The sequence below is a fragment of the Canis lupus genome, chromosome 16 (assembly GCF_011100685.1).
Source record: "Canis lupus familiaris isolate Mischka breed German Shepherd chromosome 16, alternate assembly UU_Cfam_GSD_1.0, whole genome shotgun sequence".
In the NCBI taxonomy this organism is placed as follows: Eukaryota; Metazoa; Chordata; class Mammalia; order Carnivora; family Canidae; genus Canis; species Canis lupus.
Window position 1 is genome coordinate 32,399,189 of NC_049237.1, and position 26,322 is coordinate 32,425,510.

The window sequence follows — 26,322 nt, forward strand, 5'->3', positions numbered from 1 at the left end:
TAGATTCCATGACTTGAGCTGAAGGCAGATACTCAACCACTGAGCCACCCAGGCACCCACCCTCTCCACTTTTTTTTTTTTTTTAAGATTTTATGGTCAAGATTTTTAAATACGATAATATATTTAAAATGTTTAGCGCAATACTTGGCTTCTTGAGGCCTCAACAAACATAAGTTTGTTATCATTCTATTATGTATCTTTGGGTATTAGAGCCTGATTCTGACTACAGTGTGGTCCTGTCCTCTGGCAGGAGAGAAATTGAAATGGTGATTGGCTGCCATGGCCATGGTACCATTTTCCCATCTTTGGAGACAGAGAAGAGCCTCATAGGGGTGCCTGGTTGGCTTGGTCAGTAGAGTACACAACTTTTGATTTTAGGTTTGTGGGTTCAAGCCCCATGTTAGGTGTAAAGTAATCTCTATTACTTTAAAAAATAAAATCTTAAAATTAAAAAAAAATAGACTCATTTATCTTTCCTGATGAAGGAGGAGTTACTATTGTCTACTGCCTACCCTCTGGGGAAATCAGTTTTGTGCCACCGACATGTCAGTAAATCACTGAGATTTATAAGGAACATAATTTACGACCTGAGGAACGTCAGCTCCTCACATGACCAAGTAGTTAAAATAATTGCTGAGGTTGGCTCACTCTGGAGAATGCTGTTGATGTTGGGATCACTACTCACAGGAACCTGGACAAGATGCATAGATGAGGACACAAGCACACACAGACCTATACCCACAAGTCCTTCCTAGCTTGTGCAAAATCACAGAAGTAACCGGGAGTTCAGCTGCCATTACAGTGGGGATAGGACATGACAAAACAAAACAAAAACAACCTGATACTTAGGCAGTGGGTGAAAACCCTGTAGCCCAGTTCCATTAACTAGCTCTGTTGCATGCACTTGGGCAAATCTTGTCAATTCTCCAAGGTGCAGGAATTGGGCCACATGGTGGGAAAGGTACCTTCTGAATCTGACACCTTATGAAAATAAGATTCACAATCTAAGGCCTCATCTTTGTGTATTCAGGGTGCATATACTCAAGTTAGAAGGTAAAACTTCTGTTTCTATGGAAACAGTGGGGAAAGCTTATTGAGAAAGCCCTCCTTGAGCAACCCTCCAGCCTCTCCTGGCCTGTAATTCAAATCTGTGTTCCCACCACAGAGAAGCCAGTAGAATTTATGAGGGATCTTGAATTCCCTAATCCCATTAGCAACCTGCCTGAGGATTTGGCCTCATTCACCCGTTGCTCCCTTTCCAATATTCAAACACATTTAGGTTACATTTGGTTGAATATCGAGGAGCTATTTTAAAATGGTGATAAAAAGAACTCATCACATTTGGCCAAGCCAAGTTGCAAGTCTTCCAACTGTTCATTTGCGCCTCTTATTGGAGCTCAGAGAAGGCATAGGCTCACATCAGCCCTGTAAAGTCATCTCCGACATGAGGGGAAGGCAAACACTGCTGTTCCTGAGTAGTAGGGCAGTTATTACCCAATGACTTCCAGAGGATCCAGTCTATCAAAGCAACTCCAGATGTAATTTTAAAAATCCTATTTTCCATTATCATTGCAAGTTTATGATCATTTGACAGTTGAAGACTCTCTTGTCTATCAGGTGGCAGAGAGGAGGATCCATCAATAATACCCATTCCCTTTGCCCTCAAAATATCTATAAATGCACCACCACTGAAAGGCGACAAGCTTTTTATGGATTCATGGTGACTATCAACCTTCTGCTTGACAGCAGAATGGAAAAGATCAGTTCTTACACATCATGGGCAGAACAAAAGGGAAAATGAAGAACTACCTAAGAAATGCTCTTGAAAATTCCTGAAATCAAAGTCAAATAGTGTGAAGGCCTGAGTTTATCTTCATTTCAATTCCATGGTCCAAAATCCCAGAGGTTCTGGAGAAATGGACTCCGACATAAGCCATCCTATCCAGGTGAGGAGGAGCAGAGAAACAGGGTCTCCAGGCTGGCTTAGTCATCTAAATGGTCTAATTAAACAAAACAATTAGAGGTTGGCTTCTGTCCTGCACATTATTCTCTGACTGATGAAATCCCAAGGAATGGCAAGGAGCCAAAATTTCTCAAGTGACTTCTTGTTTAACTCAGCCATTTAAGTGCTCATCAAGTGTTAAATTTAAATGTGTGCAAAGATTATTGCAAAACACACACACGCACACACACATCAGGGGAAAACTGTGAATATGCATATAGAGGGCCACACGTATAGGTCAAGAGGGAAAGAGCTTCGGGGATATTTAGAGATTTAGCTTTTAGCAAAAGTCATTTTTCTCCCTCCAGTAAGCCTGTGAGCTTTTAATAGCCACTTTACTTGATTGCTTCTAGATCATCGTCTGCTGCCAAGTGCCCCAATATGAATACATAGACACTAGGTCTTGAGGGGGAAGAGGGATTTGAGAGGATCTTCATACCAGAATTCTGAAAGCTTTCCCAGACTGAGTCAACCATGTCATTCTCCTAAATTATGCAATAAAATAAAGTCTCAAGCTCAGATTTCAGGAATCATTCCTTTTAGTTCTTAATATTTTTATATTTTGAGTAGCAAGAAGTTCAGGAAAATGGCCCCCTCCCTCAGACTGCCTTACATGTTTCTGAAAATATTATGATGGCCTTGCAATTAAGATATTTTAGAAAGATGTGACTGTTCACTAAGTGAATTATTAAAATAATTTATTATCTTGAGAGTAATGATACTAACTTGTTCTTTATTTCTTTATTAGTATTCTTTTGGTAGAAATTATTGACATTTTAGTAGGTTTTTTTCCTCACAAGTAAGTATGTTTGTTGAACTAGACCTCATAGTTTTTGGTCCAGATTCTAAGAGTAGAGAAACTCTAGCATAGTCTTTGTTCTAATACAAAAAACAAAAATAAAACACCCAAAAAAGACAAAAAGTAAGCAAACAAAAAACAATAAAGAGGCAAAGGATATACCCAAGATCAAAGACACAGGTGAGGGAACATAGGTGCCCAATACTCCTCCCTTAGACCTCCCCAAGCCCATGACTCACCTCATTATCTACCAGGTGAGAAATCTAAATCTATGGATTTACTGGCATTTATACCATTTAGCCTGCCTGTGAGCTTCCCAAGAGCTCCAAACAGGACTCAGAGGTCCATTCTATATCAAATAAAGGCTTTTTGGATGGACCACTACTGCATACTTACTCTGTTTTATTTTTTACCAAAACATTGGGTCTAAAGGAGATTTTTGCCCAGCGGGTTGGGTCACATCAACTACTGTGGTGATCTTCAAAGAGGGCAATATTCTTCCTTTTGAAAAACCTGCTCTTATTTATTTTCCATAACCACTTGCATAATATAAATAGTTCTGAAAAAGAATTCAATATTGTCTACATCTGAAACACCACATTTACTGAATACCCAGCACTTGAATAGGTGTTGAGTTTGCTTCTAAAGTATGTTGAAGGTACAGACCTTGCCTTGAGTGAAATTTGGAAGAGAATTACCAAAACCTAAACAAGAATTCAACATTGCAAACAAAGGGCCACACTTTTGTTAAGTGTGGAGTATTTGCCAGGCACTGAGCTAGGCAGTTTACGTATATTATTTTAGTTTCTTAGTATCTATTCACAGTAAGCTACAGGAGACATTTTATAGATGAAATAAATTATGTCCTAAGAGATTGACAACTCTTAAATATCACACAGAAAATATCAAAAGATTGCAAGTGGGATAAGAATAGGAATATTTCGCCTAAAGCTGATATATTTCTTCCATTATACCACATTGCCTCCTAGCAACTAGGAGTTCACAACACTCTCTCCTACCCGTCTTTTCAAAAAGAGGCAGATAATAAAAGAAACGTATGTTTAAATTTTTATTAAAATGTTAATGCTTGGTTATATCTACATCAAATCAACATGTTGTATAATTTGAATATATTATAGTTTTGTCAACTGTACTTCAATAAAATTGGAAAATTAAGTTGAAAATAAAGCCTTATGAAAGTCAGCCAAATCTATGGTATATTAATAAATCTCCAATGTCAGTTTCAGGTGGTGATCCTCAAGCACTGAAGACTCTAGTTCTATGCAATCTTAAATTTTGCCCATCAAAGGCCAAGGGTCTTTTGTTCCCTTTTTACTGTCCATGGAAGGGAGAGAGGAATTCATTCTGAACTTTTTGAGAAGGTGTTGATGGGAATGTGTTGTCAATATTCTAGATTCCAAGCTTGAAACATAGACCATGAAATTACCTTTACTAGGTTGCTGAATGGATATTCAAATATAGGCAGAAAGCAATGTAACAAACCATCCTGGGCTGCCTGGTTCTGTAGGGGTTCATGTTGTGAGAACCAGTGAAGTCCCAGGCAAACCAGGACAAGTTGATCACTCTCTCTGAGTGTGCTTCTCATAGAATTTTGTACCTGGACAGCTAAATTTTGAGTTTAGATATTCCAGTAAACACACTGTTTTCATGCTGGTCTATAAAGAGATTAACTCCCCATGCAATTTAAACAGGAGCAGAAGTAACAGTATCCCCACATTAAAGTATAATGGGTATTATTATATTTATGAAATGTTGGGCAATTTATATTCTCTTTTTCAATTTTTTTATTTTTTTGCATATTCCTTTATTGGAGTTCGATTTGCCAGCTTATAGTATAACACCCAGTGCTCATCCCGTCAAGTGCCCCCCTCAGTGCCCGTCACCCAGTACCCCATCCCCCTGCCCACCTCCCCTTCCACTACCCCTTGTTCGTTTCCCAGAGTTAGGAGTCTCTCACGTTTTGTCACTCTCTCTGATTTTTCCCACTCATTTTCTCTCCTTTCCCCTATGATCTGTTTCACTATTTTTTATAGTCCCCGTATGAGTGAAACCATATGATTGTCCTTCTCTGATTGACTTAACTTCACTCAGCATAATACCCTCCAGTTCCATCCATGTCAAAGAAAATTGTGGGATCCGTCCTTTCTGATGGCTGAGTAATATTCCATTTTATACATAGACCACAGCTTCTTTATCCATTCATCTATCAATGGACACTGAGGCTCCTTCCACAGTTTGGCTATTGTGGACATTGCTGCTATAAAAACATCGGGGTGCAGGTGTCCTGCCATTTCACTGCATCTGTATCTTTGGGGTAAATCCCCAGCAGCGCAATTGCTGGGTCGTAGGGCAGGTCTATTTTTAACTGTTTGAGGAACCTCCATACAGTTTTCCAGAGTGGCTGCACCAGTTCACATTCTCACCAACAGTGCAAGAGGGTTCCCCTTTCTCCGCATCCTCTCCAACATTTGTTATTTCCTGGCTTGTTAATTTTCACCATTCTCATTGATATGAGGTGAATTTATATTCTCTTAAAGTGTTCTCTATTTTTTCTGAATTCCACCTGCCCATTTGGGATTTGAGGATTAGACCTTTTCTCCACATGGATCCTACACTCACCTAACAAATAGTAAAATAAACTCTATGACAAATTTCAGCAAAAAGGGCCGGAATAGATCTGTTCAGAGACTTGCTGGGCTCCTGCATAGTCTGGAAACCATCTGGAAAGTTCTGTTTTGCTTTGTGAAGGGATGTGAAAAGTGGCTGATGATACCGGTTATCTTAGAAGAGGGGTGTGCATCTCTGTTGTAAGGACAAAGGAGAGATGCTGCAGCTAAGGAAATGGTGCCATATGGCAAATCTGAGCTGATTTTCAGGTTATATATAACTAAAGCAGTGCTCCAACCAATGAGGAGAGAGCAGCCCATGTGTTTACCAGCAGCAGGCCATATTAGCAGAAGTCAGCAGGATGAGCTGAGATCTTAGATGAGCCATCATCTTCCAGAAACTGGCTGTTATTGACAGAGACTCACCTCATCATCACTTCCGAGATAATAAGTCTAGACTTGACTGAAGGTACAAAGGCCCTTCTCCATCCTCCTGAGGGCACAAGATCCTTCCCGGTACACCAAGACTCATCTTGGGAAGGAGAAAGACGTAGGTTCAGCTCTGAATACTTGAACATTAACCTAACAGCAACCACTATGAACTGAAAGGAAATGATTTTTTAAAAAAGAAGACACTAAAGGGCACCTGGGTGGTGCAGTCAATTGAGCCTCTGACTCTTGGTTTTGGCTCAGGTCATGATCTCAACGAGATTGAGATTGAGATTCTCTCTCCCTCGCCCTGTCCCTCCTGCTTGTGCGCACTCTCTCTCCCTCTCTCTCAAATAAATCAATAAATCTCTAAAAGAAATGAAAGAAAACACTGAGATAGCGTTTATTGACAAAGTTAAGTTCCTCAATGATCCAGTAGAAAAGGGAGCTTGTAAGGAAGAAGATGTGGTAATAAAGAAATATTAGAAGTGAGCGTGTGACTGAAAGACAATAAAATTTATTCTGTTTGATTTTCATACTTCTAAGTAGTCCTGAGAAACTCTGCCCACCCACTACAAAGTACTTTATTGGAGGGCTTGGAAATCAAGATAAGTAAATAAAAGTACAATAATTCTACCTCCCAGTAATAAACATTATCAATATTTTGTTTTCAGGATAGTGTGATGATAAATAGGGATTGTATATATGTCATTAAGCTCTTTATACAGTTTTGTATCTTGCACATGTTATGACTGCAGAACTAGGTCAAATTTTTAAAATAATTGTCAATAGTTTTATGATAGCCAATAGTCTGGAGAGACCTTGACTGATTTGACCATTCTAATATGCGCCCACTAATTTATTTACTCCTACCATTATAAACAATGCTGCAATGACTTGATGCATAGATCATTTCCACATATTTGACTGTATTTCGCTTTAATTATTCAAGCTGAAACCATTGAATGAAAGGATGTGATTTTGTTTTCATCTTTTGTTAGGTTTAGCAATGTATTTCCTGGAAGTCTATGTGGATTTTTCCTGTTGGCAGCAGCCCCCTGAGCAAGCGCCTTTTCCAAGGCACCCTTGTAGTAGGTGGCATTTTCAAATCCGAAAAACCTTGATAAAAGAAAGATAGGATCTAATTTTTGTTTTAGTTTGTATTTTTGGTTTGATATTGAAGTTGAGTATTTTTTTAAGATTTCATTTATTTATTTGAGAGAGAAAGCATGAGCAGAGGGAAGGGGTAAAGAGAGAGAGGGAGAACCAGGCTCCCCACTGAGCAGGGAGCCCAAGGGGGACTCGGTCTCAGGACCTCGGGATCATGACTTGAGTGGGATGTGGATACTTAACTGACTGAGCCACCCAGGTACCCCTGAAGTTGAGTATTTTTATTATGTTTATTAGCAACTTGAGATACGTGAAAACTTCTTTCTACATTTTTGGGGTATTTCCTTTTTTATTTGAACAACTTCATTGTAAAAGCATATTAAATGCCATACTTGTTGCCTATATTTTTTACCTTTTCTTTTTCAGTCTTTGAGACTCCCATTTTTGTCTTCATGTGGTCATATTTTATCCATTGCCTTATGCTCAGAAAATCCTTGTTCTAAAATAACATACACAAATGGTTTTTGCTTTTTTTTGATTCTACGTTTTCTTTTTCACATATATGTGAAACATACAACATTTCAAAGATAGCATTTTAATCTACCTACTAATTTTTCTTGACATACTGGGATTTTTACTTTCTTCTATATGGTTAATTATTTGTCCTAGCAGCATCTATTTCCTTAAAATCTAGTAATCTGAAATTATTTCTTTATCAGACAGTGATCTTATGAGCGGTTCCCATGCCTTTTATTCTACTCTAATGATCCATCTGATGATTTTTGTTCTAGAAAGGGATCATTTTAATAATTATAGTTTTCTAAAGTATATCCATATCTTATATTGTTCTTCTTTTTCAAAACTTTCTTGGGTACTTATGTCACTTTATTACTCTACATTGTCAAATTTCAGAAGAAAAAACAAATATTGGGATTTCCATTGAAAAATTAATCTGAGACAATTTTGAAATTATCTAAATTTACCAATGTAAGACCATGTTTTGCCTCTCCATTTACTCAATTCTCCTTTTGTTTCCATCAATAAAACTTTTAAGTTTTATTAGTTCTTGCATAAATATTTTTAAAATTTATTCTAGTTATATAATATTTTGACAACTATTTAATATTTAAGAATTTTAAAATAAATTTTTAATGGATACATCTGGTATATAGGAAATACTTTAAAAATGTACTTGACTTTATATGCCCGACTTTTAGAAATCTTATCAGTTTTAAGGATTTTAAGCAATTTTTAAAGATTCTACTCTGCATTTTTTAAATGTTTAAAATGTTTTAAAATGTTTCCTCTACAATCAATATTAGTTTTCTTGTTCTATAATTGATGCAAGACTTCTACTAGTTAAATTAATGAATTCGTTGAATTAATTAGTACTTATAACAAGATCATTGAAGCTAAAGTGTATGTTAATCATTAAAAATTTGACTTCATGTGACATATATAATAAAAAAGAAAAGACAGCAGTTTCCTATTGCAAACAAACAAACATTATAGTCTTGTAATATGGTAATTATTTCATTGAATTTCAAGTAAATTCACAGAGGAGAGCTTCTTGCAAACAAACTAGTCATGCTTCAGTATTCTGATGACAAGATACAGAATAAATAAAAGTCTGCTCGGAAGGATCTTCACCCCAACATCCCTCATTTTTATATGGTTTAGCGTCTTCCAAGTAACCATGTCTAAATCTTTTCTAGCTCTTCTTGTCTATATTATGAAATGTAATAGCAAGCTCGAGTGCTTTATACTCTGAAACACTGGGATGTGAAAGCCAAAGTATATTAATCTCTGAAAGACTCAACTCTCAAAAATTGTGTGGCCTCTGATTTTTCCTTTAATTTTAGTCAAGGCTGAATTAAAGAACTTGAAATCAGAATTTTTCACAAAATTATGTAATTAGCAAATACTCGTAATTTTACATTTCTGCTTTATATTTTATTTTATTCTGTTCCATATAGATTGACTAGAATCTCCCAAACAAGCTTAAGTAATGTGAACAACAAATAATGTGAAAAACAGTGTTTTTCTTTAAAAAAAAAAAACATGAAAATCTTTGCATTATTACCCATTCTATTTATTTTTTATTTTTTTTTTTAGATTTATTTATTTATTCATGATAGACACAGAGAGAGAAAGAGGCAGAGACACAGGCAGACGGAGAAGCAGGCTCCATGCCGGGAGCCCGATGAGACTCGACCCTGGGACTCCAGGATCGCTCCTTGGGCCAAAGGCAGGAGCTAAACCACTGAGCCACCCAGGGATCCCCTATTACCTATTTTAAAGGGAAATCATCCACATTCCATTATTAGGATGTTGACTGGCAGGTCTTTTTTTTTTTTTTTTTTTTTTGAAATTTTTGATTTGTGGTTCCTAAATGATTTCTTTTATTGTAGTAAGAAAATATTCACTGGTTCCTGATCTTTTACAGGCTTTGAATTTTATCAAATGCAATTTGCCATCCCTTGAGATTATTGTTTTCCTCAACCTATTAAAGGAATTTAAAAAATATTTTTCTTTTTTTTTTAAAGATTTGTTTATTTATTTTTGAGAGAGAAAGATGGAGTACACACACACAAGCAGGGGAAGGAGCAGAGGGAGAAAAACTCAAGCAGACTCCTTACTGAGCCTGGAGTCCAATGTGGGGCTCGATCTCACAATCTCGAGATCATGACCTAAGCCGAAACAAAAGTCAGACACTTAACCAACTGAGCCAACCAGGTACCCCTAAAATGTATTTTTAAACACAAAACATCTTCACATTTCTACGATAAATTCTCTGGGGTTATGGTAGACAATATATTAAATTTTTGTCACACAAAGGAGTGTGGACTGGAACTGGTAATGTTGAATGGACACTTAGAATCAGAAAAGTTGCAGAACAGCCACCATCACCTTGACTCTCTTATCCTACCTTGGTATGATACAGCAGGACACATCAATGGAGGATCTCCACTGCTGGTTCCTTTACCAATTTACAGGGGGAGTGGGGGTGGTTAGAAGGGATAGAACATGCTCAGTGACCTATGCAACAGAGGGACCTTGCAGGTGAGGGTAGGAGGCTCTGTAAGAAAAGGAGAGCCTTTGGAGCCCAGCCTTGGGAATTAACCAGAGGGCCCCTGATCTTTCACTGAAGCACCCACACTTGCTAAGCTGGCTTTTTGCTAAACTACTGAAAGGTGAGGAAGAGCATTCCAGAGCCAACCAAGTCCTTTTTTTTTTTTTTAAGATTTTATTTATTTATTCATGAAAGACACACAGAGAGACGGAGAGACAGAGACACAGGTAGGGGGAGAAGCAGGCTCCATACCAGGAGCCCGATGCAGGACTCGATCCCCAGACTCCAGGATCACACCCTGAGCCGAAGGCAGGCGCCAAACTGCTAAGCCACCCAGGGATCCCCGAGTCAACCAAGTCTTAATGTACCTCAGTCCCCCTTCAACTTGCTAGTATATTTTAGTATTTTTGCGTATTTGCTCATATACACATCTACAATATATACGCAGGCCTATTTCTTAAAAAAAAAAGATTTTACTTATTTATTCATGAGTGACACAGAGATAGAGAGAGAGAGAGAGAGGCAGAGACACAGGCAAGGGAGAAGCAGGCTTCCTGTGGGGAGCTGATACAGGACTCGATCCCAGGACTGCGGGATCACTATCTGAGTTGAAGGCAGACACTCAACCAACTGAGCCACCCAGGTTCCCCCAGGCCTATTTCTATATTTATCTATTTACCTATCATCTCTGCTTATCTATCTACCTCAGCTCTGTCACTTTACTCAACATAGTTTATGGCCTTAACATTTAGTGTCTCATTTGCAAAACAAACTATAATCTCCTATTTCATGAGGTGGAGGTAGTGGTGATACAGTAGTTGGCACAGTGTCTGACACATAATATGCTCAATAAACATTAGTTTTATTATCAGTATTATTCTTGTGTTCCCTTCATTTTCAATATTTTTATTTACATATTTGATTACATTTGATTTTATTTACATATTTGATGATATACAGTATATGACTTTGTAGACTGTGCATAATAGCCTTACAAAATGGCTCCTTGTCCATTTTATGTTCTGTGTCTTGGATTCTTTATCATTAACTCCTATTTTGTTTGATATTTTGTGTATACCATCTTGTTCATGCTTTTTCTGTCACTTTTTAGTTTATTTTGTTTTCGTAAATCACTTCAAGTATCTTCATATTTTAACCTGTTTATTAGTTGCTGTCATAAGTGACATAATAGGACTTATTTCTGTAATCTTATTTTTTATGCTTCCTTAATATTTTGTCTTATTCTCTGCCTCATATGGACTAGATATTAATTTTTTTCTGAATACCTTACTTTTAATTTTATTAGTAATTTTCTTTAACTTAAAGACAAGTAACATAAATGTTTCTGTGCCTACTTTTGTTGTCTCACCTGAATATCATCTCAAAAGTATGGCCATTGCCCCAGAAGTATTTTGATAAGGAATTGGATTTTACTGAAGAACATGTTACACTGCAACCATAAGAACCAACATTTTTAAAAATTCTGCTTGAATGACTTTCTTTCCACAGGACTCCTATCTTTGAAAGTCTTCCAATCATGATCATCTCTTCTCTCTCTTTTTTTAAATTTTTTTTTTTTAAAGATTTTATTTACTTATTCATGATAGACACAGAGAGAGAAAGAGAGGCAGAGACACAGGCAGAGGGAGAAGCAGGCTCCATGCCGGGAGCCCGATGCGGGACTCGATCCCAGGGCTCCAGGATCACGCCCTGGGCCAAAGGCAGGCGCCAAACCGCTGAGCCACCCAGGGATCCCCCTCATCTTTTCTCTCTATTTTCTTCCTTGAACCTGGTCAGGTTGCATATGCTACTTATGTACTACTCCCTCTTCTACAATGTGTTTGGGTTAGGCTCAAGTCTTGGGATTCTGCGAGTATAGAAAAAATAATTCACACAGTTCAATAGCTGTGTTCATTTATTGATCATTATGTATGCTTTTTGTGCATGGGGTTGAGATGGAGTGGGAAGATTCAGGGAACCTCACCACACATGTTCGAGCCTATGTTATCAAATTTAACAAAAATTATACTTGATTCTTTGCTTATATGAGATAAGGAATTAATTTGCTTCTTTTCCTTCTTCAATTCCTTTTCAGTATTTTCCACCTTTATTCTGAGATTAAACCCAGACTGCTGTTATTATTGGAATTTGTATATTCTTCATGTTCCCTTTTGAGAAACAGTTACACACACACACACACACATACAAATCTTCCTTGACTTACAATGGAGTAACACCCAAAAAACCCATCATAAATGGAAAAGGTCACAGGTTGAAAATGCATTTATTACATTTAACCTACTGACCATTATAGGTTAGCCTAGCCTACCTTTTTTTTTAAAAATATTTTATTTATTTATTCATGAGAGACACAGAGAGAAGCAGAGACGTAGACAAAGGGAGAAGCAGACTCCTCTCAGTGAGCCCAATGTGGGACTTGGTTCCTGGACTGGGATCACCCCCTGAGCCAAAGGCAGACACTCAACTGCCTACCTTAAACATGCCCTTAAGAGTTATATTTAGCTTACAGTTGGGCAAAATCATCTAACACAAAGCCTATTTTAAAATTAAGTGTTGAATATCTCATGCAATTTATTGAACACTCTACTGAATGAGAGAAACAGAATGACTGTACAGCTACAGAATGATTTTATACGTGTGGGTTGTTCACCCTTGTGATAGTGTGGCTGACTGGGAGCTATGCCACCCACTACCCCGCATCATGAAAGAGAGACATCCTGCATATTGCCAGCCCAAGAAAGGGTCTACATTAACAATTCCAAGTACAGTTTCTACTGAATGGGGATTATTTTCACACCATCGGAAGTCAAAGGATAGTAAGTTGAGGACTATATATATTATGTATTTATATTATAAAATAATCATTTAGGCCGCATGTATTCTTGAGAGCTTGTTTGGAGATTCTAACTGGGGAACACAGGTATTCATGTACACTTGATGGAAGAAAGGTCCTTCTCCATGGAGGAAGGTCACCCTCTTCCACTGAGGGCACAATTTCAGGAGGGACGCACAGGGAGTGATGAGAGCAGGAGAGAGAGCACCCTGCTAGCTAGCCAGATCAGCCAAATCAACCTTGGCAATCAATCAGTGACGGATATCACAGCCAGAGCACGCTCATATTCATAGACCTCATGCATTCTTAAACTTTTGCTTCTTTTAAACATTTTTAGGTGTTGACAGTTTAATTCAATAACTGTACCAAAGATAATAATGTGAAATTTAAGACAAACAATGAGCTTTTGGCATATATTTAGTTTGTAGTGAATTATATCAATAAGACACATGCTTAGATAGATTTTATGTATTGAGATATAAATGGTTACAGTGAAGGATTAGGTTGAGCCTAGAGTTAAATATCCTAGAAAAAGAAGTTTGTGGTCATTTTTCACAAAACAGCCTGGTGCATATCCCAACAGTATTATGTTTACAAAGCCATGAGTTATGATTGCTTTGGATCTACTAGAAGAAATATGCTGGAAATGCAGGTTGCCTCTACCTGGCCTGGTGCCCATCGCCCTGTGAGGTTGGTGGACTCAACATTCCATTGCACATTATATAAAGGGAAGAATTACCAATGGACTTCAGTCAGAATTCTGGCAGCATCCCTCATGAAGGGTGAATAGCAGAATTTGTTTAGAACTTGTCTCTTCATTCTTAATTTATTTAAAACTTTCCAGAATACTACTTCTTTGAATTTGGTATTTTCTACATAATGCTGTCTGGACAGATATGTGGTTAGTTCAAATGCTAACTACGTGTGGGCATTAGCCCTTCTCTTATCAAAAGTTTATGCAGGCAGCATTTGCTGCAATAGTACTGCATAGAAAAACATCTCAGTCTCAGTTGATTGCAAGAACAAACACTTTTTTTTTCTCACTCACAGTTCTGTGAGTTGGCTATGGCTGTTCTGTTGGGTTAGGTCTACTTGACAGGCTTTCTCATCCATAGCACTAAAATTAAAGTGCTTCTATCCAGAGTGCACTATTATTATATGGAGACCTGAAGTGCAAGAAGACTGGTTGAACCTTTGAGTGCTTCTTAGAGCCCTCCTTTGGACCTGGCACAGTATTCATTCCCCCCAATTCCCACTGTTCATAGTAAATCACGTGGTCAAATGGCTTATCCAATCACTGGTGGGGATCAATAGTATTTATGTTCCATGATGGGGAGAAAAAAATATTTGTTGAATAATAATATAATCTACCACAATCCATCCTCTTGGTCTCAAATATTGATGTATTTTCCTTCTGCTTTCAAAATAAGCTCATACCCTTCTTGAGGAGAACACTCTAAAACACACTGGATTTGAAGTCCAGGGTCTTGTCATATGAGCCTCTACAGAAAGTCCAGATATGGTTCCTCTTGAACTACAGCCCCATGTCCTAAGAGAAAAATTATAGCTATCCTCTTTTGAGTACACACACATGCACACACATATACACTCACAAACACACATACACACACACACACACACACACCATATAAAGATAAAACGAGACCTGGATGAAAGCAATACATAATTTCATTAGGAAAGGTGGAAAAGGGGAGGTACAGGCTAGTTGCTGGTCCATAACAAGTCTGAATTCTCTCTGTGAACATGCTTCATAAGAAACAACCTCAGAGGGATGCCCAGGTGGTTCAGTGGTTGAGCATCTGCCTTTGGCTCAGGGCCTGGTCCGGGAATTCTAGGATCAAGTCCCACATCAGGCTCCCCATGAGGGGCCTGCTTCTCACTCTGCCTATGTCTCTGCCTGTCTCTCGGTGTCTCTCATAAATAAATAAATAAAATCTTAAAAAAAAAAAAGAAGCAGCCTCAGATCTCAGTGGCTTATGACCACCAACAATTGTTTCTCACACATTGGTCTGCAGGTCAGCTGTGTCCAGGTAGCGAGGCAAGGTCACAAGTGTCCCCCATCTTCTTACTTACAGCCAGGATGGAAGAGCAGCTTTCTGCTGGGACATGTTGCTTCATCAAGGTGGGCAGGGGTGTAAGGGGATTAGGGGATAGATACTGTCATAACCTCCCATATTTCATTAGCTAAGTCATGTGTTCAAGCCCAGCATTAATGTTATACTCAATCTGTGGCAGGAGGAGGGAGAGGGAATATTTGCTGAACAATAATAGAACCTACAAATAATGAGATATTTTAGGTAATTTTTCCTTTTCCAAAGGAGCCCATTTAAGTAATTTTTCTTAACACTGGAAGATCCCAGGGAGCTGTTTAATGTTCTTCATGTAAATTAATTTTGTAAGCACAAGATTAAGTGATACTTACCCATTGAATAAACGTAAAGGAAAAGTGCATAGTGGTATATAAATTCCACTTTGTACGGAAAGCTGAATAACACACAGTTCAACAGAGAATTGGGAATCAGTTCGAATTACCAATAAAAAAGGGCAAGAGACAGAATGATACAGATGAATTTCACATAAATTCAAATAAATTCAATAAGGTAATCTGTAATTCTTTCCCTATCTGTGCTGCCTTAATGAAAAAGTAGATAATTCCCAGGGCACTAGACTAGGTTTATTTGAGAGGCCAATGTTGGATGCGCACAGAAGAATTAGAGCAGAAAGAATTCATGAAGTTACAAAAAAGATTGATCCCATGGTTAGGGAAGTTATATGTCTGCCTCAGAATAGTCTGTCTTTCTCTATAAAGTTGTCACAATATTTCCGAGTAACCAAGTACTGAGGCTAATATCAGAATGTCAACATGGTTAAAACTGTCCATTAATCAGGCAGGGCTTGTGATAAATCTCCAAGAACCTTAGAAAAAAGCAAAGTGTAAAGAGATAAAACAAGCTTATTTTTCCATCTCTTCGAAGGATGGAAACTTGGATGGGCCTTGCCCAAACATGACTACATGGCTGTGAGAGTCATATTCTTTGGCATTACATATTATAGCATCACATCAGTGCATCCAAAACTCAAATGCTCAGCCCCTGTGAATATATGGGTGCTACCACCATGTCACAAAAATCAGACTTTACATGCCTTGTGGGTTAGTTCATTCTACTTTTTTTTTAATTTTTATTTATTTATGATAGTCACACACAGAGAGAGAGAGAGAGAGGCAGAGACATAGGCAGAGGGAGAAGCAGGCTCCATGCACCGGGAGCCCGACGTGGGATTCCATCCCGGGCCTCCAGGATCGCGCCCTGGGCCAAAGGCAGGCGCTAAACTGCTGCGCCACCCAGGGATCCCTCATTCTACTTTTTTAAGACCAATTTTCCTTTGGCATTTCTGAGTCCAGCTCATAGCCACTTCAATGGATAAAAAGATACTTTCAAATCAAGCAAGACATCATAAAGCTAAAGAAATCACACATTTCTAGAAAGCTAAGTCTTTCTAGAAAAATCACTGATAAGTATCAAACTAGATGAAAAACTTGTAAAACCTAAACTGAAGTAATAGGTGAGGAAAGACGTTTAAATTCATTGTTTGGAAAACTAGATTTTATAATTTGCATGTTCCTCCATTGATTTTACCAAGTCCCGGCTTTAATTAAAAAACAAAACAAAACTTAGCTTTCATCAAGGAATAATATTTGTAGTCCTTCTGGTACTGAATGGTCGGGCAGTGTAGAGAACACATCTTCCACAAAGAAGCCTGAATTAGGCATGCTATATGCAGATAAGTCAAGGAAAGCAAAAATAAGAATGAGGAAGTTGTTTGCCAAAAATAAAAGACATCCTTTATTTCTCATTTAACATGCTTACTAAAATAAATAAATAAATAAATAAATAAATAAATAAATAAATAAATAAAAATAATATGCTTACTTAGCAGCTAATATGTACAAAGTACTGTATATAGTACAGTATATATGCATATATACATACATACACATATATATTATATAGACCCAAGAGAACACTCAAATAAGTCAAACATGGAATCTTGTCTCAGGAGCTCACGTTTCTGGAGTAGAGACTAAACATTCACTCACACACATGCACACACACATACACACCTGTAATACAAGGTAGAAACTATGAGCATTCAGAAAAAAGTAATCAGTAATTTAAAGCACAAGAATCAGGAAAATGATGCCCCCCAGTCGAAATGAAATCCAGAATGCCAAAAGGTATTAATGCAACATCCTGAAAATGTCGGGAAAAAGTTAACTTTTAGTGAAAGGTCATCACAGATGAGAAAAGGAAAAGAACATTGCTAGCAACCATAAGATAGAAAGAATTCAAGCAGGAGGGAAAACGTTGGCAAGCATAGAGAAAGAGGTTATTTCAATTACTAAAGTATGTGAATGGTAAATTAATGATTTTTGCACACTGGCAGAAATTAATGAAATTGCCAGTCCCTGACACCCTTTATATTAGGGTCCTTAAGATAATTGCAAATGTGATTAGAAACACTATAAGTTAATAGAATTTTTTGGACGAGAAAAGGAAATCAGTCCAAGAATGGATGAAATATGAATACACACCTTTTATGTGTATATATATATATATATATATATACACATTCAAATAAATACACACAAATTAATATAAGTATATTTAAAATAATATAAGTGGATACTCACTTAGGACAGTTTTAGAAATGGGTGATCTTGGGTGATCTTACTACTTATAGATTAGTTGTTTTTACCTTTGAAATCTGGGATTTACAAGTACAATTTATCCAGCACAATTTATAATCGCTTCAAAGAACACAGAATACAACATGGCAGATAATCCTGGTTTTCTAAGAATCAGGCCCACTTATGTGACTTCTATAAGGAAATAACTTGTCACATAAATAAGGGAAAAACAAAAGATATAATATTACAGTGTGATAATTAGGTTTTAGGTATTATTCCACATGATATTTCCTTTGTATTCCATTCTATTAGAAGGATATGGATGAAGGTCAAACACTGAACAGCCTAACATATCCAAAGGCAGCTTTGTTTTCTTTATTTTTACCTTCTTAGAATAAATAGCTCAGTGTTGTGATTATTTACTTTAATTCTTTCTTGTTAAAAAAAAAAAAAACTCTAAAGAAAGGTTTTGCCTATCTGAAGAAGTACTTGTCCGGCTGCACACCAAAGTATTTAAATGTAGAACTTCCACTATTCTTGTATTACATAGAATCATAATTCTACTTATGACTATTATTTGGGATTTACTTTTTGTAAGAGATTGGATTTGGGGAAGAACTGTAAACTTATTTATAATATTAAAATCTGTGAATTTTCAACTTTATTTTCACCAATAAATATGGCTTGTGTAATTTTAATTTTGAGGTCAGAATTGAATCCATTTTGTAAATATTTCATGGGTGCTTGAAAAGAAGATGAGTTCTTTCTCTGGGTAGGGACATAGGAAACAAAGTTTATTATACCAATCTTCTGCTTCTTATTTATATTTGCTGTCTAAACATCAGCAATTTAGGGGATCCCTGGATGGCCCAGTGGTTCAGTGCCTGCCTTTGGCCCAGGGCATGATCCTGGAATCCCGGGATTGAGTCCCACATCAGGCTCCCTGCATGGAGCCTGCTTCTCCCTTTGCCTGTGTCTCTGCCTCTCTCTCTCTCTCTCTTTCTCTCTGTGCCTCTCATGAATAAATAAATAAAATCTTAAAAAAATTAGCAATTTAGGTTTAGTCTAAGTTCTTCCCATAAATTCCACCTCCCTACATTCTGTCATGGTTAATTATATGGATTAGGAGGCAGACTGACTGTTTAAAATCCTGGTTCAAAAAATAAATAAATAAATAAAATAAAATAAAATAAAATAAAATAAAATAAAATAAAATAAAATCCTGGTTCTGCTCTTACCAGCTGTGTCACCTTGGTCATATTAATGTCTCTATTAAGATCTCCACTTGTGAAATGCAAATAATGGTCCTCTATATCTTAAGAACAGCTTTAGATGAAAAGATATGGAGAAACACATAGCAATTGACAGTGTCTGGCACATAAAATGGTCCATAAACATTAGTTTTCATTATTATTGGTATTATTATTGGTATTTTGGTATTACTAATTTATTATTATTGGTATTATTATCATCATGATCAGTTCATTTCTAATACTTTAAAAATTTGTTAATTTTCTTTTCCCTTTTACAGGTATGTACTTGCAGAGAGATGGAAAGATTGGCCTTTCATCAAACTGATCAGAATACTTTCAGCATGTCGGCCAGTGATTCAAAAGCAGGCATTTTTTCGACTAAGCTACCAGACGAATAGACTAGAGAGAGATCCTCTCTCTTGCTGCATTAAAACCACCAGGACAGGGGCGCTTAGGTGGTCCAGTTGGATAAGCGTCGGACTCTTGATTTGGCTCAGGTCATGATCTCAGTCAGGGGCATGAGATCCAGCCCCACATCAGACTCCAAGCTCAGCATGGAGCCCGCTAAAGAGTCTCTCTCTCCTTCTCCTTCTCCCACTCCCCCAACACCTCCCCACTGTCTCTCCCTCTTGAAAAAGACAACCCCCCTGGAGAAATTTTAAAAATCATTCCTGCTCTGATTTTTGATTTGCTAGATAGACTGTCGGAGACAAGCATGTAAATAGCAGAAAGAGCAAAGGCAGTGTCCCTATTGAGAGGCAGGTCTGGGAGAGACAGAATGGCCTCAGCCTAGCCACAGGTAGCAAACATTCCTGAGCTGGCGCACATCCATCCGTCCAGATGCTGTGGGTAGAAACCAGGCCTAACAATGGAATCCCCTATAGGAGGAAGAGGAAGAAAGGGCAGGCTCAGAAAATTAGATAAAAATTGGAATGGGCTTAAGTCAGACAATGGGTGGCATGGTTTCTCTGTTCCAGCTAAGCCCAGACTTTAGTGGGAAAGATACGCCTCCCACCTAAGTAGTTACATTACCTCTTGGAGAGCCTCTGGAACCATCGAGGTGAGAGAATTCATTTTTTTTAAATTTATTTATTCATGAGAGGGGGGAGAGAGAGAGAGAGAGAGCGAATGAGAGAGAGAGAGAGAGAGAATGAGAGAGGCAGAGATACAGGCAGAGGGAGAAGCAGGCTCTATGCAGGGACCCTGATGCGGGACTTGATCCTGGGCCTGGGGATCACACCCTGGGCTGAAGGCATGCGCTAAACCGCTGAGCCACCCAGGCATCCCAAGGTGAGAGAATTAGTTAAGAAAAAGGATGGTGATGGTGCAGGGAAAGCCTCACAGAGAATCCATGTGGCAACTCTAAGGGATGAATAGATATCCACCATCGAGGAACAAGGAGTGGATACAGAGAAAGATACAAAGAAATACAAGGGAAGATGCAAGGAAAAAAGGCAAAACTGGAATGAGCTAAAATCATCAGAGAAATGAAAAACTCAAGTTTAAATAGGATAAATAAATCTCGTAGGTTAGTAAACAAGCCAGATGTTTGCATTCCAGCCATTTAAACTTGGGCTACTTCCCCTCCATGTGCCTCCATTTACTCACTTGTTAACCAGGCATCACACGGCATCCACCTGCCAGAGGTGAGGGAATCAGGTGAACATAAACCACTTAGCCCATGGTAAGCAAGCCAAGAAGATTAGGTTTTATTACCTTACTATATTTGCAGTGGTTTTTGGTTCATTGCCCTTGTTGCTTCATCTTTAATATCTTTAAATTAGAGGATACAAAATGAGCAAGTAACTTCTTGAATGATAATACACAGTGCTACTGGAGGGTCGAGTGAAAAGCACACCAGTGTTGCTGGAGGGCAAGCAACTATTTAGGGAAAAGAAATCAAAAACACAAATGAAGAGCCTGAAAACTTAATGTTTTCCCACTTTAACTCAGTAATTCTCCTTCTGGGCATCTACCCTAAGTAAATATTCTGAAATCTGTAGAAAAATATTTATGCCTAAAATTTCATTACAGTATCATTTATGATAGAAAAAAAAAACACAGGCCTGGGAAGATTTCAATAAGGCAGCTATGAAAAATAATGTTTACCAAGCATTTACAACTCCATAGAAAATGTATATGAATAAACGAAGAGAGGAGGACACAACACCTGTGTACATTATAATCATAACCCCACATTTGTTTATGTATCTGCATAAAAAAAATCAAATTGCATAAGAATGCTAATGGCTACTTCGAGCGGTAGGATTATGTGTAAATTTTCCCTTTTACTTTGTTATATTTTTGAATTTTCCAAAATCAACATTTATTAGCTCTATTCTAATAATATTCTTTATGCAGAGACTGGGTGATTCTGAGCTTAAGGCAGTTGAGGCACACAGGCTCTCTCGTAAAGATGTGTGCTGGGAAACACTTGGGGCTCCCCCCATCTCTATGCCTTTCCAATGGATTTCCTTGCGAATGTTTCTTCTCTATAGCGAGAGCATTAAATGACAACCCTGTGCAGGCACTCGTGACCCTCGGCTGTTTACGTGGAAGGTGACAATAACAATTGTGACCTGGAATGCATCCCAAGCAGCCCTTCAAGCCAGTAGTGATATTTCACAGGGTAGAGCAGTCTTGTGGAAGGAAAACACTCCCTGCGTCTTTGGAACTTCCCAGTGCGATGACGCAGGCCACCTGCCAGGCCTCTCCTTGCCACCCCTCCCATCTTCTCTAGCATCACATTTCCTCTTTTTCATTCAGCTGCAGTCCACACTCCGGGTGCTGCCTGGCTCGCCCTGACCCTTGGTCGTGATGCCACTGCGCTACTGCTGTGCTTGTCCGCGCCTCCCTCCGCTCCAGAAATCAGATGTCCCCCCAAAAATCCAAGTTCATGCAGGACTCTTTCATGGACAAATAAGCTTTCTCCTATTTATTGACACAAGAGTCACTTGGTTGTCTTTTAAAAATACATGTGTTATTTATAATACAACTGTTGTTCTTTATTACAAACAAATTTCCTTAGGAAAATAACTCCTCTTGATGCTGTAATACACATATTATTGAATAACTGACATGTATGGTCCATAGTACAATGAAGAATCATCTGCCCAATAAAAAAAGCATGTGATCAGGGAAGTGGTCAAATGAATAATTTTTTTTTTCTCTCCAACACTACATATCTAATGGTTACATTTGTAAAGCTTATTCCTGAAGTATACAATTTTGAAAATAATGACCAGCAGAAAAATTTCAGGAGTAATGTTTTAAATCATTTTTGGGGAATCCATTATTGCCAGACTTCTGAAAGGAAAAATCTAAATTGTGAGCTTCAATATTTTCCAGTTGTTTATTTACCAAGGCCTGGAGAATTTGGGAACCTGGAATCATATCACAGTTGGAATCCATGGCAATTGTATGTTCGTGTTCTTAAGATGCCTCCCAAGCATCTGTTGGATATTGGTATATTCTGAAAAATTCTGTTGTGTTTCTTATGATATTACTGATACCAGTTGGTGATTTTCTTACTTACTGAATGATTATTTTGCTCTGTTCATATATTTTTTATTCTCTTCTGGGAGATGTATATGGCAATATGAAAAAGTAAGCTACCAATTTTCCACAGTGGCTGTATTTTCCTGCCATTCTAGAAATTTTCTGGAATAAATATTCTATTACTGTCATCCACTAAAATCTGAGTAGCTTTGAGTATATTTCTGTTGTTGATCCCAGAGCGGGCCGGTTCTGAATTCCTCCAGGCAACAAGACTAAATGGCAACAAGTAGCACTGAAGGGGCTGGAAACGGCTGAGATGTGTGGGTACAACCTGGCAGGACTGCTGCTCTCTGCTCGAGAGGACGACTTTCCTAAAAGCCACGGGATGAAACCTTCCCTCCTGTTCACAGGGACTCACAGAATATATGCAATAAATTTCAAATACCAATGACCTGGAGAGTAAACAGGATGACCAGGTCTAAACATGTTCACGATCTTCTTGGAAATCAGCTGTTTGCTGCATCAGATATTTCCTTCATCTTTACGAATGACACAGCAGTAGTGCAGTCTTCAATCCCACTGCCTCAGGCGATAATGCCTCAGAGATAGGATGTGGTGTCAAATAAGCATCTTCAATTTAGAGATGGAGGCACCAGGCTGGAGCTGAGCTACAAGATGAAACTCCTGATCTTCAATGACAGTCTCTGCCCGGGGGTCCTCCTCCCTCTGGATCAGGGTGAATAGACTGGAAAACACATCTAATTTGCTTCAAATGGGTTTCTGATGGCGAGTCACACTATCCCTGCTGAAGCAAGATCTCCTGGGAGCGGTGACCCACACTAGAGGGAGAATCTTCCAACGTGCAGCTCTTGATGGTTTGGGAGCCCAAGAAGAGACCAGCAGCAGCAGTGAGGCCTCAGCCTCGAGGCGTGAGGGGGCCTTTTGCATGATTAGTTTTACATTGTGTATCTGGAAGGGGAGAAGTCCCCACCAATTTGATCCTAGCTTGCAGTCTACACTCTGGAAGAGACCCCATCGATCCTGAGGTGTGAGCCCAGAGGTAAAGACGAAAGCTATGGCCATCCTAGAAGCTTCCAGAACAAAAACAACAGGCTTTTCAAGGTGGAGCCATCTCCCTATGTGAGCCCAAACTGACAGCTTACAAACTTCTCACCCCAGGCCCTATAACTGATCAGTTTTTCCTATTAATATCCTTGAAGAATATACCAGGGCTCACAATCACTTTTCTCTCTTTTTTTAAATCTTCTTTCTCTTTCTTTTTTCTAAATTCACATTACCTTTTACTCTGTGTTTTTTTTTTTTAAGGTATAATAGCTATATCATATAATCCACTCATTGTAATTTCACAATTCAATGATTTTTAGTAAATTCATGGAGCTGCACAACCATCACCGCAATCCAAGATGAGAACATTTTCATTACCCACCCCCCAAAATTCCCAGGAGCATGTGTGTGGTCTGTCTCTGCTCCCATCTCCAATCACAGGCAGCAGCTAGATCCACATGTTATCTTTATAAATTTGCCTTTTCTGACTATTCCTTTAAATAGGAGCATTGGGATATATCATCTTCTGTGCCTATCACAATGGTTTTGGGTTTCATTCATGTTGTAGTAATATTTCAGTATTTAATTCCTTTTAATGACCCAACAATATTCTTCTGTATGGGTATACCCCATTTCATTTATCTGTTCACTAATTTATGGACATTTGGATGTTTTCAGTTTCTTATGAATAGCCCGGCTGAGAACAGTCATGCACAAGTCTATCTGTGGACATCTGTCTTCATTTTCTTTAGATACAAAAATATTTTTTTTAATTTAAATCTTTTTTTAAAAGATGTTTTTAATCTATTTTGGGGGGAGGGACAGAGGGTGAGAGTCTCAAGCAGACTCCCCACTGTGCATGAGGCTCAAGGTGTAGGTGGGGGGAAGCTCAATCTCACAACCCTGAAATCATGACCTGTGTGGAAACCGAGAGTCAGACACTTAATTGACTCAGCCACCCAGTTGCCCCTCCTTAGGTATATTCTTAATAACAGAATCACTGGGTCATATGGTAAGTAAACTTCTCAAGAAATTGCCAAACTTGTCCAAAGTGTTATTCCATTTTACATTTCCACCAGTTTCTTTACATCTTTGCCAACACTTCCTTTTGACTGTCTTTTTGATTAGGGCCATTTTTGTGTACATAAACAGGTATTTCATTGTGGTTTTATTGTGCATTTCCATACTAAGGAATAATGTTGAGTACCCTTCCATGGACTTATTAGTAATTTGCATGTCTTCTTTGATGGAATGTCTGTTCAAGCCTTACACTCACTTTTCACTGGGTGGTCTTTCTTCTTCTTAACTCAGACTTGATGACCGAATGGACTCTCCAGAGCCTCTGCTCATCTCTTTCCCTAGTCCTTTATTCTCCTTTTATTTTTTTTTTCATTCACCAAATATTTATTGAGGCTTGAATAACATAGGCACATTAGGAAAGAAAGAGAAGAAAAGAAAGAAAGAAAGAAAGAAAGAAGAAAGAAGAAACACCAGACGAAAGAAGCAACAGAAGACCTACAAGACTCCATCCACTCCCTCCCTACCTCCCGCGCCCTCAAGACCGCCCTCCTCCCTCCCTCCTCCCTCCCTCACTCCCCTCCCTCCGCCCCCCGCCCTCCCTCCCTCCTCCCTGCCCTCCCAAAGAAAGAAAGAAAGAAAGCAAGCCCTGCATATATTTTTGGTAACTGTGCTCCATGAATTAACATATGTATGAAGTCATGTGAGGTTTTTAGTTTTCGTTCTCTCTCACCTGGATTCTTCATTCTCCCTTTAAAGCTCCCAGTCACCACTGTACAAATTAAAATTGATTTCAATTCATGCTGAACTTTTCCCTGTTTCCATACTATATTACTGATTAAAATCTGTCTTTATTGCTTCAACCAGTGTCTGGCTTGGCTTCTCTTTGACATGAATGATCTATTATTTGGATGTTTTCTAGCTGGGAAGAGGGATTAATAGTGACTTACAACTTCCCCAGCATTCTATCAGGTGATTGAGCTTCATAGAAACAATAACCAACTTTCAGAGAAATTTGCACAATTCTTCAAAAAAGTAGTTGATTTTTGAAAATTTTTTTCAAAAATGATTTTCTCAAGTTAAAAATAACACCATCTGAAAAAAAAATAAAAAAAATAAAAAAAAATAACACCATCTGTCAAATAAAGAAAGGAAAATAGCACTAACAGTTATCAGCACCCTGAGAAAACCACCATTTTCATTTTAGAGTATTTTCTGGATATTTTTTCTATATATGTTTTACATAATTATAATAATACTATTTATACAATTTGCCTATAGTTTTTCACATAATACTTTTGCATCAGTATCTTTTCCTGTTATTACTAAAAATTATACAGTTGCATAATATTTCATCATTTGGTAGAAACTACTTGTTTTAATAACTTTCTATGTTAGCATATTTAGATTTTTCTATTTTTTAAAAAAAAATTTGTTTATTTGAGAGAGAGAGAGAGAACATAAGCAGGGAGAGGAGCAGAGGGACAAACAGATTCCCCACTGAATGAGGAGTCTGATGCAGGGCTTGATCCCGAGACCCCGGGATCATGACCTGAGCCAAAGTCAGACACTTAACTGCCTGAGCCACCCAGGTGTCCCATAGATTTTTACAATGTTTTTATACCATACATAATGCTATGGTGGATACCCTTTGGCATAGTTTTTTTGTTGTTGTTGTTATATTTAGAATTATTTTGTTAGGTTAGAGTTCTAAATATGGATCAAAATACATGAATAATTGGTTAAGCCGAACTAAATATTTATTGAGCCTCGTGCGCTCAAAGCAGGGTGTTACAAGCTCAGATAAATGGCATTGCATTGAGGATAAATTATTCATAAAACTAGAGACATAATCTCTCAATCACTGGGAAAGATGAGTGGTCA

General features: G+C 38.0%; 1 long non-coding RNA gene across 7 annotated transcripts in view; it reads left to right on the top strand.

Moving 5' to 3' along the window:
- Positions 1–22,523, top strand: part of LOC102152509 — a 33,946-nt gene extending 11,423 nt beyond the window's left edge. The window contains exons 5-7 of one of the 7 annotated variants that reach the window (XR_005371497.1): positions 14,931–15,037; positions 19,137–19,918; positions 21,625–22,523. This is a non-coding gene — a long non-coding RNA (uncharacterized LOC102152509). Of the gene's footprint in view, positions 1–2,355; positions 2,593–14,930; positions 15,038–19,136; positions 19,919–21,624 lie in introns of those variants that run through there. The other 6 variants (XR_005371489.1, XR_005371498.1, XR_005371490.1 and 3 more) reach the window with 6 other exon arrangements.
- Positions 22,524–26,322: the final 3,799 nt, after the last annotated feature.